Genomic DNA, 21398 nt, shown 5'->3' on the forward strand with positions numbered 1-21398 from the left:
GGAGTCAGCCCCGTGGTAGTGATGGCTGATGCTATAGAAATAGATGAGGTCACCCTGGGTATCAGGGAAGAGGAGCAGAGCACCTGATAACAAGGCCGGGAAGACTCAGTACGTAGGCCAGGTAGAAGACGACGAATCTGGAAAAGAAACTGAGAAAGACCAGCATAAAGGGGAACCAGAAAGGTGAAGTGTAAAGAAAACAAGAAAAGAGTGTTTCAAGAAGGGGCAGTGGTCACCATGGTCAGATTGGCAGAGAAATAACATGAAATAAGGACCCCTGGGTGAAAGTATTCACTGTATAGAAACACCAAAGTTACTGGGGGCTTCGAGCGGAACTCAAAGCCCTGCGGAGCAGTGGGGGCAGAAACCACACTGCAGGACAGAGAAGATGCAGTGTAAAAACCTGTTACCTGAGTTTTCCAGGTAAGGGGGGGAAGACTGGGTAATCGTTGTGGAGGGATTCGGAGGGAGGGTGATATAGAGGCGAAGAAGGTTTTGCTTAGGTTGTTTGTTGTTTTAGAGATGTAAACTTGTTGCCGTGCTAATTGGCAAGAAGCAGTGGAGAGAGAGAGTTGAAGATGTGGGACAGAGCCGACGCGTGAGTGGTAAAAGTTCCTGAGGAGGGGGGAGGGGATGAGAACCAGAGCGCAGGTGGGGGCCTGGGTCTGTCCTCCCCTGGGAACAAGGGAACGAGGAATCAGGATACGCTCAAGTTCAGAGGTTTTGGCCTTGGCGTTGGCAGACACTCTGTACCCTTTCGAGCCACCTGCTCAGAATTAAAATAAGAATGAAATGCAGTCAGCCTCCTAAATCTCTATTCCTTTTCACACATCTCATACACTTCACCTCTATGTTTTTGGATATTTTAAAATTTCAGACAAGAGTCATTTTAACTGTTTGTATGTAATCTAACTAATGGTTATTTACTAATTATATTATAAACATTTTATATTTACATTGTATAACTCCTAGATAGTTTATAAAAGGTAATCCAAGATCAAAAGATCTAGAGTATCATCTGTTTATTTTCTTTTTTACTTAATAGTAATACATGTTTTAATGAGGCATAAACCAAGAACAAAACTGGAAAATGATTTTCATAATCTGAGTGTGCATTTTAAGTGACTTTGTAACAATGCAATATAAAAAATTAATACAGTCTCACTGCATGCACAAAATACGAAGTAATGTGAAGTCCCACAAAATAGCAATTTGTCAAGAATCACAATTTCAAAGTAGTAGGTTTAGTTAGTAACTTTAAACGATGCTTATTGGCTTTTCGCTGATAAGCAGAAATAGTCATCATCCTTGATTAGGATTACTTTTTTTTAAAATTATTGGGGGGAAAAGTGCTCTTTTTTTTTTGAATAATGTGTTTTTTCGGGGAACAATATGTTTTTTCCAGGACCCATCAGCTCCAAGTCAAGTTGTCCTTCAGTCTTACTTGTGGAGGGTGCAGCTCAGCTCCAAGTCCAGTCGCCATTTTTTTTCAATCTAGTTCCAGGGCGGGGCACAGCCCATCATCCCATGTGAGAACTGAACCGGCAACCTTGTTGTTAAGAGCACGTGCTCTACCAGCTGAGCCATGGGGCCACCCCAGGATTATAGGTGTGGAAAGAGAAGCTCAGAGAAGGGACTGATCTTGGGATGCAGTTAGTTGTTGTGAGTGGGCTTGTCATTTCTTCTGTTATGTCCAACACAGTTAGTTGATTAAAGGTATAGACATGGACAGGGTGGATCTTAGGCCAAACTGTGAAGCAGGTTTAAAAGATGGTCCTTACTCCTGGGCTCACTGTCGATCCTTCTTTGAACCGCTGCTTATAGAGGTGCTGCTTTTGCCTCCTTCACTGGACCACAAGGTCTGCCAAAGCAGACACGGTGTCTGCCTTGCTTTCAGCAGTGTCTAGACAGGGACAGTCATGTAATAGACACTCATTAAGTCTTTGCCAAAATAACCTCTTTGAAACAACACCGATGTCCGAGACACCAGCAAGTGAGACTAGTGTTATTTCAGTCAAGATCATCAAGCCTGTGATACAACCTGTAAGTACTGTGGAGCATTTTATGTATTTATTTAGGCTTATTTTTAAATTTTTAAATTCTTTTTTTTTTTTTTAAGATTTTGTTGGGGAATTGGGGGGAGGGAATAGCATTGGGGAATCCGGGGAAGGGGAACAGACAAGTTGCTGTCTTTTGTTCTTCAGTCTAGTTGTGGAGGACGTCATTTCACTGGCCCATGTTGGTATTATCATTGCGCTCTTCCCAGGTGAGGCAGTCGCTTGCTGGCCATTGAACGGCTGCTCATGGTGGCTCTTGGCAGCTCACAAAACCTCACATTAGCTGCCAGCCACTCACGGTAGCTTATGGCAGCCCACTGCAGCAGGGGCTGCAGCCTACGCNATATTTATAGTATTTCTCTAGTAGTAGAGGTAGAAAATATTCATGAACTCTGAGATATTTGTTGTCCAGTTCAAAAAATTTTTTTAAACTTTTAAACATTCATTAAATGTCCTTATATGTCCACAGGGATGGGTGAAAGGTTGAACTGGAAGACTGACTCAGTAAAAAGGCATAGGAAATTAACTACATATCACCTGAATTAGTGGTTTTTCTGAGAGATGAATCAATAATTAGATTTATTTCTAAAAAATATCACATGTCACTCCAATTTTGTTAGCTGAAAGTGAATAGCTTGGAGGTATGGTAATTGGAGAAAAAAAGGAAAATTGAGTTTTAGACTTGATTTAATTTGTTTTAATTTTTTTTCTTGCACAAAATAGAGAATAATGTTACTAATCTTGTGGGGATATTTGATCAAATGATATACAATTAACAAAGTTAAAAGTGCAGTAACTTCAAAGATTATTTTAATTGTTCTTACAAGTAAAGATCTAATATTTATTACAAGCAACAAATAATACAATTACATAGAACTTAAATTAGTAGGTTGCTTGGCAATATCCTATACAAATTTAATATAGGATTTTGATAATCACCAAGCCCCGGATATACATGATAGATGTTTTGTTTTTAAAATTACCAAATTTCATATGAAGCATACACATTTGGGTATATTTCAATCAAATTTACGTTCACAAAAACAGTAAATTGTAATGACTTCTCCATTTTTCCGAGCACAAAATGAAGATAACAGTGAACAATGTTAAAATACTGAGATTCAGAATTGAAAAATATGAAACCTCAGTATGCATGAATAATAAATATGAGCCCCCAGCTTGGTGTTTGAGCCTAGAACCAATAGATGGTGCTTGTACTGTTGATCCAGCATGCACGGAAACAAAAAGCTGGAAGCAGGAAAGCATCCATGGAAAGAAGGCGCTAGGAAGGAGGCCTGTCTTCAACCCAAAAGGCCATGTGTCTTGGGTGAATTTCGTGTATCTTCCATGGCATAAAATCGCTGCAGGTGATCATGGGTTTGCTGCATATAAAACTAGGGCAAGAGTCTGGATTCTAACCTCAGCAAGTTTACTTAGTTATTTTCAGACCCCCAGGTACTTTATTCATCCCCAGTCTGATGAAAGAAATTTGCAACACTANTTTTGTTCTTCAGTCTAGTTGTGGAGGACATTGCTTCACTGGCCCAAGTTGGCACCATCATTGTGCTCTTCCCTGGCGAGGCAGATCAGTCGCTGGCTTCTGGATGGCCGCTCACTGCGGCTGCTGGCCGCTCACGCTGGCTGCTGGCTACACACGGCAGCCCATGGCAACCCACTGCCACAGGGGCTGCAGCCTACGCCCGTCGCCGCCAACCCAGGGCAGCCCAGCTCCAGGTTGAGCTGTTGTTCAGCATCTTAGCTGTAGAGGGCAGTGTCACTAGCCCTCATATGTGGGATCCGAACTGGGGCCCTCTGGCATCCCAAGCCAGTTCTTAATCACCGCGCCACTCAGCCGGCCCAGATGCACCCAGTTTTTAGACCCCAAAATTTTCGGAAAAGGGTGCATCTTATACATGGGGAAATACGGTAATTTCTATGAGCAGATTTATAGATAGAGCTTGAATCATCAGTGGAGGAAAAAAGTTCAAGAAACACACATGGATGAATGAACCCCAAATCATTCATGTGTAGCTTTGGTCACTAGTGAGAGATGCACACACGACACCTATGCTTGCGTCCTTTGGTTCCCTGCACTCTTCCTCTCCAGGTTCAGCCTTTCAACTGCAGGGTGGACCCAGCTGGGTAATGTCAGGACAGGAGATTAGCTTTTCACCTCTACTAGCTCAATACTTCCAACATCAGCTTCCCTGAGTTTTTTTGGTAATCACTATTATAGACCCACGAATTCATTATTTCATCTGGAATATGAAAGTTCTAGAATCTGGGGCGAGCACGTCAAAGCTTACTTGACTCCGAGATTATGTTCGAAATGAGCATAAGTGAGATGTAATTAAACGGTTAGAAAGCCCTATTTTATAATACCTAATGAAAGAACACGCAAAGTTGAATAATTCTTTCTTTAAACGTGGTTCTAGGGGAAGGGAACTGATATTTGCTTTGCAAATACTACATGTCAGGCTCTCTCTATATTGTTATTTTGTCCTGAGAAATGCTGTGCGGATGGGTCTCTTTTGCAAGGGAACGTTGAGGTGAAATTAATTGGCCCGGCATGACCAGCTAAGGGATATAGGATGTGGATTCAAATGGTGCGTTTGGCTCTAGATCAGGGTTTTCACTCTCAGTACTCTTGACACTGAGCCAGTGCCTTCTCTATTGTGGGGGCTGCATCCCTGGCCTCTGCCCACCAGATGCCAGGAGAATCCCCCAACTGGTGACAAATAGACATGTCTCCAGAGACTGTCAAATGTCCTCTGCGGGCCAACATCGCCCCCCACTTTGGAAAACCACTGTTCTGCAGGCGTTATTTTTCCTGCCACTGCACCTTCAGAAGGAAATTTGGGGTTGCCTATACAAACTAGAAGTGGTATGGATTACTTATGATTATAGTAATTGTTCATATTATAAAATAATAAAGCCCATTGTGGATGATTTTAGAAAATAAATTGTTTCCAATCTTACCACCTAGAGATACCCATTTTTGACATTTGGTGTGTTTCCTTGCAGTCTCTTTTTCTGTGTATCTAGGTAGCTTTTTAAAATCATCCTGTAAATATTTTTATGTGGATTTTTATACTGGATATCAAGAGCCTTTTCATATATCATGAAAAATCACTGTTGTTTATAGTAACTACATTATATCCTATTATATGTTTATGCTACAGTTCAGTTAAGTAAGCTCTGATGTGCTCTCCCCAGATTCTACAGCTTGGACATTTAGAGCTTTTCCAGTTTGTTCCCATCATATACATTACTTCAGTGACCATATTTGCACATAAATCTTTGCATAGACTTCTGATAAGCTCTCTAGGGTGTGTATGTCTATGGAAAGAAAAATTGGGTCAAGCTCCATGCTGATCTTTAGGCTCCATTTCTGACAGACTGTCACATTGCTTTCTGTGTGTGTTGGACTAATATGGCGGCTCACTCTCCATCTGTTCGTGGGAATCTCATCTCTCCTGCTAGCTACGAGGATCAACCTTTTAAAATATGCCTTTTCATTTAACAGGCAAAAACCACATCTCATTGTTTCAATTTGATTACCAAAAAAAAATGACTGCCTTTCCATCTATTATCTAGCTCTTTTCTCATTGTCCAAAATACTTGTTATTGAGAGGGCCTACATTTTTAGTGGCTCTGATTGTATCTGGCCTTTTATGATTTGCTGCTTTCCGTTTTCCCGGTGCAGACTTGTAACTGAAGTTCTTTAAGCTTTATAGAATTAATAGAGGGAGACTCTGGGCAAGGGTTAGGTGAAGAGATGGAAATGAATGCTTGTATATGAATTGGAGATTACCTGAACTAGAATTAAGTGAACCCTGAAGTTGGAGGAAGGAAAGAGGGGAGAATGGCTTGGGCCTGGGGTCTCCCAACCATGAGAGAGGAGGTAGTGCAGAAATGGCTGGTTAGGGATTTCCTGGGATGGCCACCAGGTGGTGCCACCGGCCCAGGATGAAGTGGTTTCTCTGGCCGCCAGGGCTGGGGAAGTGTATTAATAAGTGGTCATAAGGTGAGTGAGGTGATAAGGACACTGAGTGCCAGTCACACACATAGGACATTCACAATTTGGATGTTTATAAGTGACCTGCCAATGATTATGAGTTGGCGTGGTGCTCGTGTGTGTGTGTGTGTGTGTGTGTGTGTGTGTGTGTGTGTGTGTGTGTGTAAGGGAAGGTTAGGGCTGGTTTTTAAATTATATATACATATAGCCATTTAATTGAGCTATAATCACATACTACACATTTACAGTATGCAATTTAGTGGTTTTTAGTATATTAAGTTGGCAAATATCAGCAATGTGGTATAGCAGAAGGAACACAGTTAGAAATCTGAAGCTCACCAGAATATTCCAGTGAATACTCCCTAGGGCTAGTGTGAGAATCTAGAGAGAGTGGGTGTAAGAGGTGGCACACTGCACAAATTAGGGTATTGGAATCATAGCCAAGATGGGTCTTCAGAGCACCCTGTCCACCTGCCTCCTCTCATAGCAGAGAAGATTGCGGTCCCACGAGGTGAAGCGCTTTGCTGAAGGCCACATGCCAGCTGTGAGCAATGCAGCCAGATTCCTTTGCCTCCTCTTTCCCTCTCTGCCTTGCTTTTTCACATCTCTCTCTTTTGGGACCTGAAGAATCATATCCAATCGCCTTTCATTTTCAGAAGCGAGGAAACCCATGCCTAATGTGCCCGTGGTTACCAACTTAATTGATTTATATTTGTTTTGGATGAGTAGGAATCAAAATAATGGCCTGAAAAATCCAGGATTGCATTCATGGATGGCTTTTCTGAACAGCCCAGGGCAGATCCAAGTTCTGTGAGGCCTGAGGCTTATGCCGTTTGGAAACCCTCTTTCAGAAGGAGAATACAAAATTACAAATGCAAAATTAGGTGCAGAGGTCTTGGAACTGGCCTGCAAATAAGGGGCCGTAAATCTTCAGCTTCATTTACGTCACTGTAAATCCACCTCTAGGAATAGCAATCGCAAGAGCCCTGGTCATGTATGTTCTGCTCATTCTTTTATGTGAATAAATAATGTGTTCTGCCGAGAGCCATTTAGTCATCTCCAGTTGCACAGAATGGAGTCCATTTTGTCAGCCAATATGTACTGAGGATCTGCTCCATGTAAAGAACACTGGAGGGGACAGAGAGAAGGAAGGAAGCTGTACGCTAACGTAAGAGACGAGACGAGGCTCCCGGGAATAGTAATGAATACTGATGCCCGTCTTCCTTCCCAACTCTGGTCTGGACCAGTGATGACTAAGGGAGCACAGCCTCCATTTGTGTCTCCAGCTCTCAGAGAATCTTCTTCCTCTCATAATCATTCTTCTCCTTTTATCAAACAGGGAAATGGACATCAACATGAGTAAAATCCTTTGGGGCTTTTGGTGTAAAACTTTTCAAGGTTTAAGTATTTTGTGGTTATACACCCCCCATCCCCCTGCTTCCTGGAAGTCAAACTTTCAGTCTCAAATCACCGCCTTGAAATGAATTAAAAGTACATTTATTCATCAGGGCTTTTCCCTGAAATGTGCGTAATACCGCTGAAATAATTAGAATAACATGAGCATCCCCAAAAGTCTCTATGCATATTCTCAAGAAATTTATTTTGTTTCTATTTTGGTAAGACAGCATCTTTTTACTAAACTCGTTTGTTTAAATAATCACATTAGCATTAGCGCTTGTATTGAACAACATCAAAAAGCAGGGTTTCTGCCACTTTCTGAATGATAACATGGAGGTAGAGAGACATCTACGGTCAGGAGGGGAAGTAGTTTAGTGGAGGGTGTTTTGCTGTTTGTTTTAGTTTCTTTGTTTTTTTTATTGTTACATTGAGTTTTATTGAATTCCTGTGGAGAAGCAAGGAGTCAAGAGTTGTGAGGTCTTAAGTCCCTTCAGGTAAAGCCAAGCACTGTTCGTGTCTTATCCAAATTTCCCTTAGCATTGGTGGGAGACATGGCTGAGCCCTCGGTGTCATCCAAAACTCACTTTGTGTTTCATGGCAGTTTTACTGTCATTCGGAAATGAGCCTTCTGGAACATTACAGCACGAAGGAGCATTAAAACCTTCGGAGGGTTTACAACATCTCCTTAAAGTGCCTCACGAAGGGTTCCGAGCTGGTGGTTTGAGGAATGCCAGTCACTTCTGATGTCATGACCAATACCATCACTTGCGTGTTCCTCCCTGCTTGAATCTTGGATTTCAAACATCCTCACAAGTTGTTCCCCCAAACTCTTAACAAATCAACCCTAAGGAAAAAAATAAACAAATATGCAGAAGAGCAGAAGGATATTTAGGATATGGTTTTAATTAAAAATTTTTGAGTTTCCCTTCTCAACATCTTGTATAAGCCATTAATATGAAAAAAACAAACAAACCAGTCTCTGAGTAGGAAAGCAGTCAAAGCCATTACCATTAGAGCATTTGAATTGCATAATAAACAAATAGTTTACTTGTTTTTCTCATTAACACTAAGGGAGTTGAATCATGGCTGTAGCTTTAAAGGACTGAATGGCAGCCTGTTGAATTAGGCATACATAGGGATCTAGCATATAATATGCAGATACATCCTTCATCAGCCTGTGAAACAGTGAACCTGCTTGCAGTTAGATAGTTTCTAGTAAAGGGACTTCCAAAGAAACACACCTAGTGGGCACTCTCAAACTGCTTGGGGTAGGTTGGAACCACCTGGATGCCTGCCTGTGGCATAGTTACCTTGGGACCTGTTTACCTCTGTTCTGGCTCTGCTGGCCCTCGGACTATTTCTCTGTTTATTGACACCTGAATCCAAGGAGAAAGAAATGAATATTTATTAAGTGCTATGTTTGTACCAGTTAATCTTCTCAATGAAGTATTATGATCACCCTGTTTTACAGAGAAGGAAACTAATATTCAAAGAGGTAAGAAAACGTGTCCAGGGCCACATAAGTACAGAGCTCGTGCATTGTAAAACAACAATCACTTAATGTTTGCCAGAATCCATGCAAAAGGTTTTCCAAGGATGATTTGATTTGATTTTGTCCTTGTACCAACCCCTTAAGATTGACATTACTTGATGCCTTGTTTTACCGACGACATCATACAGCTAGTATGAAGGAGCCAAGATTCAAGCTCAAGCAGTTGGACTGTAGAGTCTTGCCCGCCGTGTCAAACTCCTTTATGTACCTGAGCTGTCCAATATGAACGCCAGCCACACGTGGCTACTGAACACTTAAAGATACATGGCTGGTGTGCTCTAAGTATAACCTCCATACCAGGTTTTGTAGGCAGTACGGAAAAAAAAGATGCAAGCTATCTCATCAGTCACTTTTTATATTGATTGCATGTTGAAATGAGAATAATTTGGATATATTGGGATAAATAAAACAAATTATTAAATTTAAGTTGACCTGTTTCTTTTTGTTTTTTGAAATGAGGCTACTAGACAATTTAAAATGACCTATGTAGGTCACAGTATATTTCTTTTTTGTTTGTTTTTACTTATTTAAACATTTTTTTTCAATTACAGCTGACATTTGATATTATGGTAGTTTCAGGTGTACAGCGTAGTAGGTAGACATTTATATAACTTACCAAGTGGTCCCCATGATAAGTCTGGTACCCACCTTACACCATACATAGTTAATATAATATTATTGACTGTATTTCCTATGCTGTACTTACATTATATCCCTGTAGGACTGCTACTGTATGTTATTCCAAGTAAAGAAAAACTGAAATTTACTCAAACCAACATTGTTTTTTTATCAGTAGTTCTTGTTAAAATTTTGGTTGCGAGTAGGTGGGAAGGTTGAAGCCATTTAAAAACAAAACAAAACTCCAAGCAGAGATTACATGGACATGAAAGGAAGAAGCTGGGGATATTTGTGTGAGATAGAAGAACTATAGGCCAGAAAACCTATACCAAAAGTTTGCAGAAGATTTGGTCTCAGCAAACCCCTCCTTCCGGACATACACCACCTGTCCCTCCCCTCCAGAGGCTGGAATTTTTAAAAAAGAAAAAAAAAGAAAAAGAAAAAGGTCGTAACTGCCAGAAACTCAGAAACAGAAAAGAATGTTCTACAGGAGATCACTGTTTGTCCAAAACAAATGTTTATGCTAGCTATTTATGAAAGACGTTTACTTATTTACAACAGCTTTGGATGGAGAAAGAGGAGTAGGGGATCAATACTTAAGGCAAGTATGAATTTGTGAGACCAAATGAGAATCTTCTTTGTCGTGGCCAAGAAGGCCTTCCCTGACCCAAATCAAGTCCTCTTGCCATAATCTACAGATGAGTGAGGGGACTGCCATTTGAAATCATCACATTCCCGAGCCATGTACCCCCAGTCTGGGCTAGTGTGCTGCTCCCCTGGCCAGCTCAGAACCTCAGAAAAGAGGGTCTTGACACCAAGCCAGTTGATGGAAAGGGTTTCTGGGCTGGTGCAACACTGCCAAGCCCTGCTACCTCCCTGCTGAATTTTCCAGAATGGGCCCATCCTGGCTCTGCTGCCCCTTGGTCACACCTCCTCCTCAGCTGTGTGTTCCCAGGCTGGCTGGAAAAGTTCAGCTTTAACAAACTATCAAAGAGCTTTGAGTCTGGGGCAGAGGACCACCTCCATTGTCACAATATCTTGGTGTCAGTGTCATCTGTCAGTTCACCCATTCATTGCATCTTTATTTCCTAGGTTTCTGAAAGTCTCTTTTATTCTTTTCTTTTGTGTTGGAAGCTATCTCTTTGGACCCTTGATTACTAATTATGAACCTCTTATCCATTTACTTGGCTCTGGTTTAGCCTCTGATGTCCTCCTTGTGTTGATATCTGCCTGCCTATGGGGATCATCACCACCACTGAACTCTCGCCTGACCCTAGAACTTGTGATGTCCTGCTTGTCTCTTTAGCTGTACACTACAGGGCCTGGAATTCCTGTTAGCGAAGTCACTACTTTAACATAAAATAACTATCCCAGAAATTCTCTACAGTGCAAATATATTATAAGGGAGCAGAGTACCACGTGTTAATTAGTTCCATTATCATGTTAGTAGAGAACCTTACCCAAAGCAATGACGGGTTGGACTTGTCATCATCTTTGATAACAGAGATGTGGGTTGCAGGCTCTGACAAAGGATGTCAACTGTAAGTGAGATTTCAGAAAAGAAGTTGCAGTTGGGGAATTTATATAATTGGAGACAATAGGACTCTTGATGAGACTGGGTACTAGAGGGCCCAAATTCATATTTTGACTTTTTCACAGTTTTGTTCATGCCCTCACCTAAAGCCAACCCCCAGCCCAGTTTTGTTTTATGTCCCATTAACTTTTCAACAATAGTTGGTACCTCAGCTTAAGCTCCACTCTAACTCCCAGTGATATAATTTCAGCAAGAATCATAGAATACATTTTTTTCAAATCTTTTTTTTAAAGGTTTTACTGGGGAATCGGGAAAGGGGAACAGACAAGTAGCTGTCCTTTCGTTCTTCAGTCTAGTCGTGGAGGACATCACTTCACTGGCCCATGTTGGTATTATCACTGCGCTCTTCCCGGGTGAGGCAGATCAATTGCTGGTTACTGGATGGCCACTCACGGCAGCTCTTGGCAGCTCACCCCGGGTGCCGGCCATTCATGGTAGCTTACAGGAGCCCACTCAGCCTACACGGTTGTCGGTGACTCATGGCAGCCTAGCTCCAGGTTGAGCCGTTGTTTGCCATCTTAGCTGTAGAGGGCGCAGCGTCACTGGCTCTAATGTAGGATCTGAACCGGGGGCCTGCTGCTCAGAGCTGGCATCCCAAGCCAACTCTTAACCAATGCACCACTCGGCTGGCCCCATAGAATATATTTTTAAAGGACCCCCAAATTGTCCTTAATCACAGTATAAAAACAGACTTGACCTCCATATAAATTGCTGAGTAGAGGCTTCATTTCAGGCAGCAAATAACATTATATAAAAGGGCTGAAAGCGCTACTGAAAATTACCTATTAAAATGACTTTTTCCCCAAAACCTACTAAATTCACAACTATCCTAAAAACCGCCTCATTTTCAAATTAATGTGTTTTATGTTCATTGTAGGTTTTGTGTGTGCTGGGAAGGGCGGAGCTTGTGGTGGCTTCAGGAAAATTAGTTTAATTCACAGAATAAAATTTGAACTTTTGTAAATGAGTAAACAACCGAAACAAACACCATGTTGGAAAAAAGTACACATTTTCTCCTTTTGAAAAGCAAGCAATGCCTAAGCAAAATACCTTAAAAGTGAACTAAAAAGCTTTTCTAAAATAAACAACTCTGCTTGTGATCCTAAATTGGGACCATATGTAGATGTGAAAGCTAGAAACGCAGCACGCTCGACTCCGAGTCTCTTGCCTCTGCTGTTCGCGTGCCTCCAAGTAGATGATGATAGTGCCGCCTTTGGTCCCGAAGGAGCCTGAGTGCTTCAGATCCTAGTATGAGAGGGGCAGCAGAAGAAAGAAAGAAAAGGAATGAAAACAAATGCCTTTCAAGACAAAATATCTGAACAATGAGTTTCATTTTGCTTCTTTGCCAGCAGCCTCAATTCAGATCTCTCCTGCATGTATAGGATGGGGCCAGCTAAGCGCGGTGTTTGCTGCTGATGCAGGCGGGCGGGTGTGGGGAGGTCCCTGTGCGGGACTCAGAGCGTTAGGATGGCTCTCGCAAGCCGCCTGGACCAGCCCCCTGTCCTGGGGCACATCGATGAATAAGCCAATTCAGCATAGATAGAATCATTCCTTTGTTCTTCTCAATTACCAAACACTCTGTGCTTTGGGGTCACTTGTCATGGGTTTCCAGAATGTGAATATTGCAACATAAGTCCTCACAATTCTAAACAGCTTCTACTAAATTCTGTTACTAGGGAGGAGAAGAGTTGAGGCCATAACATCCATCCCTGATTGTAAGTGACCATATGCTCATTTTCTCATTCTAGGACACACAGTTCTCTGTCTGCATAGTGCTAATGATCTCTTCCACTGAACTGGCATGTGCATCAGATATGTGTTGACGTGGATATATTTTGTCCCCTGTGACTGGATGGTGAATCCTTGAGAGAGAGAGAGAGAGAGAGAGAGAGAGAGAGAGAGAGAGAGGGAGAGAGAGAGAGTTGCTGCCTGGGTAGGGATGGGAAATGCCTTCTCCTGAAGCAAATGAGCCCCATTATTGATTATTTCGTTTTAAGTTGAGAAGGAGACATCAGACACCTATCTATCCCACATTAGTCTCACTTCCTCTTAACTTTGGCAGGGGGGCCTTTTCCATCTCCCCACTTTCTTTCCTTGTTTCCTCAGGTGCTCTCTCCTTTGCCCTTTCAGCTCTGTCAGGAGTCTGAGAGGGAAAAAAACCAAAGGAGGGCAGCATTAATTGGAATAACCTATCGGACTCCTTCAGTCTCCCAGACCGTTCACAAAAGAAAACCTCGTCATTGCTTTGTAAATGATGTATCGAGACGTGCAGGAGGAATGAAGGCCGAGACCACAGTGTATTTTTAGCATCTGCTGTTTGTGGTAACATAAGTGAAAACTGCTGGCTCTATTCCCTTCAGCTGAATGGCTGGTATTCAGGAGTGTGTGCCCACTCGCTGCCAGACTCTCCTCATGGAACTCCTTTTTTATGAGGTGGGTGACTGGCTCCCTGGCACCAGGCTGCCCCACCACAATTATCCTTTATTGCCCAGCACCGATGCCCAGTTGCATGGTTCCACGGGCAGCCCCAGTGTGGGGCTGCGAGTAGCGTAAGGGTGGGGGTGGGGGGGTGGGTAGAAGAGACTGCTGGCTGCGAGCTTGTCAGGGTGTTACCAAATTGTAAGGCAGAGACGGCCGGGCAGGGGCTGTGTCTGGATGCTCTAAACCTTCTGGCATGAGGCTGGCACTCAGACATGAAGGAACCACAGTAGCGAGGATCACAGCTGGCTCCCCATCTCAGCGTCATTCCCATCCCACTGGTGTCTGGCTTGAGTGGGAAGTTGACCCCCTCTTCCCGGTCACTGACACGTTGGATCCTCAGAGTGAGTGAGAAAATATGAGAGGCCCCTATTATTCTGACAGGTCATTCTACCAACTACTGCTCTGGAGCTAGAGCTAATCTGATCTTTGGAAGATGGAAACGCACTGTAAAGGATTTGGATAGGCTCCATAGGGCCCCATGGGGGGCTCTCCTGGTGCCATCATGGACTGGAAACGGTGCTGGGATCCCCAGTCTCTAAATAGCACCAACTTGCTGTGTGGCTTTAGGCAAGGAACTCTCTCCCAGCACTCACTTTCTCACTTATAATTGTGAGTAGTAATTCTTGTCCTACTGACCTCGTTAAAATGTTTTTAATAAGGATATAAAAGTACTTTGAAACTATTGAAGTCATAATGTCACAAAAAGGTGGCGGTGTGGTGCAGGTCCTCATTTATTTTCTTCATTTCCAACCCACCTTGACCTCTATCAAAACTGTCTCCACCAGCCTCAGCCAGGAGGGGCTCTTGCATCATTCTAAAGAGCATTGCTGGTACTGTGAGACCTTACCTTCAGGAGGGAGGTAGTTATACCTCCAATTCCCACAGAATTCGTTTGAAGGAAAAAGGGCGCTGTGAGATCCTTTTCTCTTGAAATGTGAGGAAGTGCCTCTTTAGTTAGAGTAAAACCTTAAGTAAAAGGACTTCAACTGTAACTCCAACTCCCTTATCTGAAACCTCAAGTGACTTTTCAAAAAGCCCTCTTAGCAGCCACATTGGATGTCAGAAACTGTGAACCAAGATGGTCACTGTAATGTCTTTCTCAGAGCTAATTTAACCTTATTTTATAGATAATTTGAATCAGTCTGGCTCTCTCATTTTCCAGCCCCTTGCTACTGAAAAGTATAATTCATGAGTCAACAAACAGCATTGGCATTCCCTGGCAACTTGTTAGGAATGCAGTCTCAGGCCCCACCCCTCACCTATTGACTCAGAATCTGCATTTTGACGAGATCCCCATGTGATTCATGTGTGCGGTAAAGCAAATCAGAGGAGCCTAGGCCCACTCTCAGTTTATTTAAATATTTATCTGTTATTCCTCATTAAGAAAAGGATTTGGGATGACTAGGATTGATAGCTTACAAGGGAAGAGGAGACAAAGAACTTTAAAAGCTATAGCAGCTGGGAGGACCATTTAATATAGTTATTATACCTCTGTGAAAACACACTGCTACGACACTGTCAAGAAGGAAAGTCATTTTTCCAAAGCTGCTGTTTATTTACCTAAAACTCACAGTGAAAAATTTCCTTTAATGTGGTGAAATAAATGAATATTGATTTTTAAGGGGGTGCATCAGTAATCTGGATACTATATGAAAAACCATATTCTCCAGTAAAGAAATAAGTGAAATGTTACTATAATTGGAAACCTTAGTTCACACAGATTTTATTTTTATGCAGTACACTGAGGAGAGTCAAACAACATTGAAATAAGGTGTGATATCAGAGATTTATTCTACAACTAAACAACTAAAAAACCCAACCAATGCAACCAAAGGCCCATGACTGTTCAGAGCCAGGTAAACATTTGGGGGTCAGTATGTATTCAATTGCCTATTTTTGGGCCGACCGAGTGGCGTGTTGGTTAAGAGCTGGCTTGGGATGCCAGAGGGCCCCGGTTCAGATCCGAAATATGAAGGCCAGTGACACTGCCCTCTACAGCTAAGATGCTGAACAACAGCTCAACCTGGAGATGGGCTGCCGTGAGTTGTCGGCGACGGCGTAGGCTGCAGCCCCTGCTGCAGTGGGTTGCCATGGGCTACCGTGTGTAGCCAGCAGCCAGCGTGAGTGGCCAGCAGCCGCAGTGAGCGGCCGTCCAGAAGCCGGCGACTGATCTGCCTCGCCCAGGAAGAGCGCAATGATGGTGCCAACTTGGGCCAGTGAAGCAACGTCCTCCACAACTAGACTGAAGAACAAAAGGACAGCGACTTGTCTGTTTCCCTTTCCCCAATTCCTCGGCACTGTTCCCATCCCCCAATTCCCCAATAAAAATCTTAAAAAAAAATAAAATTAAAAAAGAAATTCCTATTTTCATTCACTATATACTGGCAATTTATCTTCAAAGTCACTAAATCAGGAAAACGGAATTGAAACCAAAAGGAGTTTTCAATTAACCAGAAAAGTTAGTGCCCTTTTCCGGATAAAGGAGTATTGGAGGTGTTGGCCCCCAGCTGTTAATCATCAGGAGTCTTGCTGGAGGCTGCCGTGTTAACACCACACAAGTCCATGAGTGGGAAAGCGTGAAGCTGAGGTTGACCAGATAGCCAACTCACACCAACATCAACTACGTGGCTGATTAGCCACAGAGAGGAGGGAGAATCCAGGCACAAAGCAGAGGATGAGAACATAGAAAAGAGCTGAAAGCTATTGAAGAGCCACCCCCCCCCCAAATGTGGAAAAGCGCCTCAGAAGACTTTTAGGGAGTGTTCCAGCGCATGCCATGGAGATTTTAGGGCCCTGGCCCATATCACACCAACCCAAATCTCCTCTTTCTTCCTCACTCCCTGCCCTCCATTGCTTCTGATCATGACAACTGACTGGCACTTTATTACCAAACAATGCAAAGAAAACCTACAATAATTCTATGTCTAGAGCTTGGAAATAAATAGCTGTGGGGTACCAATCTTATTATATAAAGGAAGTATATATAAACAAAAACTGGGCAAGAATGAGAATTATTTGGCAAGAATTAGATATTGTCTATTCTAGAGACATTCGTGGAGTGATATGGCTGTGATGGAAACATAAATAAAGCATCCTCACAGGATAGCATGAATTAATTGCCTGAAATAATTTGAAAGCTGTAATGAAAGTTCCTGTTTTTACCAACGGCATTATTTTCCCAAATCAGGGAGCCTCTAGATTTAGGGAACCTCATGCACGCTTGACTCATTTCTCCCTTATGCATTATTTGAAATCTCTCATTTTTCTACTCATGCTCTGGCCACCCTAACCCCAAACCTTGTCTCTCTACCCTTGAGTTTCAGCAGTAGCCTTCCTTCTTAACTTTCCTTCAATCTACCTTTGTATAGTGGTCTTCAGAAGAACACTTGGATAAGTGGCTTTGGAGTAGGGGCGTTGGGATTGAAAAAAAAAATTCTACACGTGATTCTGATGTGCACCCCTAGGTGGGAACAAGGGCTTTAAACTTTTGTTCTAACTGAATGTTCTATGCAACATCCAATTATTACATGGCTCTCCTGCTCAGAAAGCTTTGGTTGCTGTTTATCACTATATAAATTCATACTTTTTCTGCTTGACATTGTTCTCTCCTCCCATCTAGCTCCCCCCTTCCCCAACAGTGCTCATCAATGATGCTCAACATCCCGTGCTCACACCTACCTTGGTGCCCTCACTTCTGGTTTTTCTTTTGCCACCAGTAAAGATGGAGTCTGTCTTTCATGATTCAACTCAAGTGTCACCTCTTCCAAGGAAGTTTCTCTAGGAAGTTCCTTGTTCCCTGAGTTTCTACATCATTTTTGTCTATACCATAATGAGTTATATTGGGAAATACGTCTTATCACACACCACTGGCTTATTGCATTAGCCTTAAATAACCAACGAGAATGAAGAATCACCGAGAGGGTAGGAACCATGTCTTTCACAATTAGATTTTTGACAGCACTTAACATAATCATCAGTATGTTACTTCTTGTAGGAAGCCCTCACTGTCCTGAATCTGGGTTAGATATTTCTTCTCTACACGCCTGTAACATCTTGCTGCATCCTCGTTACATTATAAGTGCATCACATCTACCCATTTTAATTGTTTCTGTTTTTTGTTTTTGTATCTCTTACAGACTATAAACTATGAGAGCAGGGCTCACATTTATCTGGCCCATTATTGACCCTCTAGCACTTAGTCTAGGTCTTGATATATGCTCAATACCTATCTCTTTTAAACTGACAGAGTGACTGATGATTTAAAAATATGTGTTTGGTTGAGACTGGGACAAATGGACTAAATAACGTCCACAGCATCATAACATTTTGGTTGACTTGGCTTCAGGTGTAACAGGTGAGCATAACCTAAACATTGTAAGGAATCGGATCACTAGCATTTGGCTGTGTACTCAACTATATCATTTTCTGATATATAATTGATAATGAATTTATCAATTTGTTATAATTATCAAATTATTTTCTATACATGGTTACTCTTCTTGTCTGTAAAATTCAAGCTCCTGGAGAGCAAAGGGTAGTATTTGTTACTTCTGCCCGTCTCCGCCAGTGCCTACCTCAGGGAGTGTTTCTTGATTTGATGTCATAAAATGTAGTTGTTAAAGAGTCTGTGTTATAATGTATCTGCCTGGTGCTAAACATCTGTTGCTTCCTAACAAGTGCTGCATTCATTTTAATGGCACTGGTACATAGAGGTAAACAGAGCCTTGGCAGGCCTTCCATAAAGGAAACTGTGTTTGCTTCCTTCATTAATTACTAATGGAGCATTAAGACATGTATTCCCCTTTGAGCCAAGTTGAATAATTCCTGGCACTTAAGCTGAGGGTGCTTTCAAAAGTTGAGGCATGTATTGACACACCAGAGAGCGTGCCCTATAGCAAGCACAGGGGTGGTTATTTTGCCAAGACTGTACAAAGCTTCAAATATGTCAATACCGCATGCACTGATCTGTCTCTTTAACCTTTTGCAGGTCTTGGGTTAATGTGGAATACTAAATATGAATCTGCAGGATGTCACTGAAGGCAGCCACCAACAGTATGAATAGGGCGAACCATCAGAAAGATACAGAAAGGTTAAAAATAAAAGGATGGTCAAAGATTTACCGAATGCAAAACAACAGAATGAGAGTTCAGTGCTAATTGAAGAAATATGAAACAAAATATGATTTATCAATATTTACTTAACGAATTAATAACACAATCAAAATGAAGAGTTTATACTCTGGGACATGCCAAGCAGCACGCATCAACATGCTAAAGTGAAAACAGTAGGAAATAAAAGAGATAGACAGTTATTGGTAGATAAGTATAGATTGGTAGATACTTGTTGATAGATGTTGGTATATTTTAAAATATAGTCATCAGATTATGACAATTTAAACAAGATATATGAATAAATACATAAAAGAATATAAGAATGTTGAATAATTGGTTACATTTAGACATTTATAGACTATATATAAAAATATATCCTGTTTTAAATATTCACTTGGAAAATTTACAAAAATAATACCTTTTTTTCAAAATGCAGAAATTTTGCAAGCTACTCACTCCCATCACAAAGCAGTGAAGTGTAACAATATAAATGTAAACAAAACAACCCAGCCACTTGGTGCTGTCTATATTTGGGGGCTAGAGGAAATTAGAATTAAAGTAGGTAAGATTATTTTTTTAAGGATAAATTTCAATCATACATCATAAATTAAGACAGAGTGACACTAAGTCTCTTCAAAGAGACAATATGATTTCCAGGACACTAAGATCTAGCCATGATCTTACTGAATACATTAACAAAGAAAATTATGTGCCAATCCAAAGTGGAGGCTGGTTCAGCCCAAAAAAGATTTTTAAAAAAAGCAAGTGTCAGAAGGCACACCTTGGCAGTGCTCATGCTCATCCAGGTGAGAAGGAAGTCTCATCCAGGTGCTGGATTTAAATAAATAATATGACTGATTGGCAAGATCATCCTTCTTGTGGAGGGGCAGGTATGGCGTTACTGTAGCCTGATGTGGGTTCCAATTTCATGCACACCTTTTAATTTTGATTTAGCTCTTTGTGTAGAGGTTCATGTACAGGATGACTGTGCATTAAGGGAGCTGAGAGTGTGGGGCCTCTGTGTTCCAGTAAAGTTAATACATAGGAATTCATTCCAAGAAGTGGTCTGCTCCAGCGCTGGAAAAGTAAGCTTCCTGTACTTTTTAGGATAGTAAGGCTACAAGAAAAGAAAGAGTCCAGAAACTGATGTTCATTTGTATATATAAGTAAAAGCAAGTTACACAGTGTAAGTTGTTCTTACTCACTGCTGTGCCTTGGTGCTCAGAGCAGGCTTTGGTATGTATGGGCCACTTAGATGTTTGTTGAAGGAATGAAGAAAGTGGGGAAATACAGAATTACTTAACAAATTCTGGTGGGATAATTGGTTAACTATTTTATAGGCACTAAAACAGAGCATATGGATTAAAGAGTTAATTTTAAAAATAGAAAAACTAAAAGAAATATCCAAATACTTCATAGAACTTCTAAAGGGACAACAATTTTGTAAGTTTAGAAGGATGAGAAGAAATTCCAAAGGAGAATAACAGCAATAAATCCGACTACATAAATATTAAAGACTTACGTTAACAAAATATTATAATAATATCCAGAATTTAGACTCAGACAACATGGGAAAATATTTGCAGGAAATATGACTTCCAAAGGCTTGATATCTTTATTATGTAAAATGTTCACACAAACTTTTAATAGAAACACTAAGATTCTAAGAGCATAAACAACTCACAAAAAAGAAATTAAAACTGATAAGTAAACACATGGAAAAATATTTGACTGACCTAGTAATCAAGGACATCGAAAATAAAACAGCAATTTTTCTGAAAGCCTTTTAAATTAGCAAGTAAAACAAAAATTATTTTTATAAAACCCAGTGCTGGTAAAGATGCTGTAAAAGTGGTATTCTCATGCTTTTTTGACGATATTTATAAACTGGTAGCTCCTTTTTGGAGAACAGTTTGGCAATATAATATAAGGGGCCATGAAAATATGTGTAGCCTTTGGCCCAGTAATTTGACTTATGGGAATCTATCCTGAGGAAAATTAATCCAAAACATGGAAAAAAATCAAATGCCTAGAGTAAACCGGGAAACATTAAATGTCCCACATAGGGGAATGATTAATAGTGCCTTTTCCACAAACTCCTTCAGCTTAAAACATTCAGTATGCCAAGGTGCCATATTTTAGCACCTAAAATCATGCTACGGCTTCTTTTCTGGCTTGGTCTTATTTTCGGGGAAACAGGGTAGTGACTCTTACCTACCTTTTTTTTGGTTATGTGTTGTCTGTCAGCCTGCTCTCATACCTGGATGCCAATTGCCTCCCTTTCTTTTCCCTGACCCCTCCCTCACCCAGCCCCCAATCTCTATGCCCCACTTCCAAAGCCCTACCCATTTGTGTCAGTGCCACTCAAGCTCCAACTGGTCCAAGAAGGCCTCCCCATCCTATATCAGCCAAATGAAACTCTCCCTTTTCTATGCTCCCATAATACTATATTGACATTGTTATTATAGCATGTATATAATGTGCCTTGGGTAGGAATGATATACAAGTAATTAATTTAAAGAACCCGGGGAATCATTTGATTCTTTTTCTCTTCCACAGCACAGAGCAC

General features: G+C 41.4%; 1 protein-coding gene across 1 annotated transcript in view; it reads left to right on the top strand.

Moving 5' to 3' along the window:
• SCG5 (secretogranin V) overlaps positions 1–21398 on the top strand; it is a 51595-nt gene that overhangs the window by 15747 nt on the left and 14450 nt on the right. The gene's annotated exons all lie outside the window — the stretch shown is intronic.

This window comes from Hipposideros armiger, unplaced genomic scaffold (genome assembly GCF_001890085.2).
Source record: "Hipposideros armiger isolate ML-2016 unplaced genomic scaffold, ASM189008v1 scaffold_130, whole genome shotgun sequence".
Lineage (NCBI taxonomy): Eukaryota > Metazoa > Chordata > Mammalia > Chiroptera > Hipposideridae > Hipposideros > Hipposideros armiger.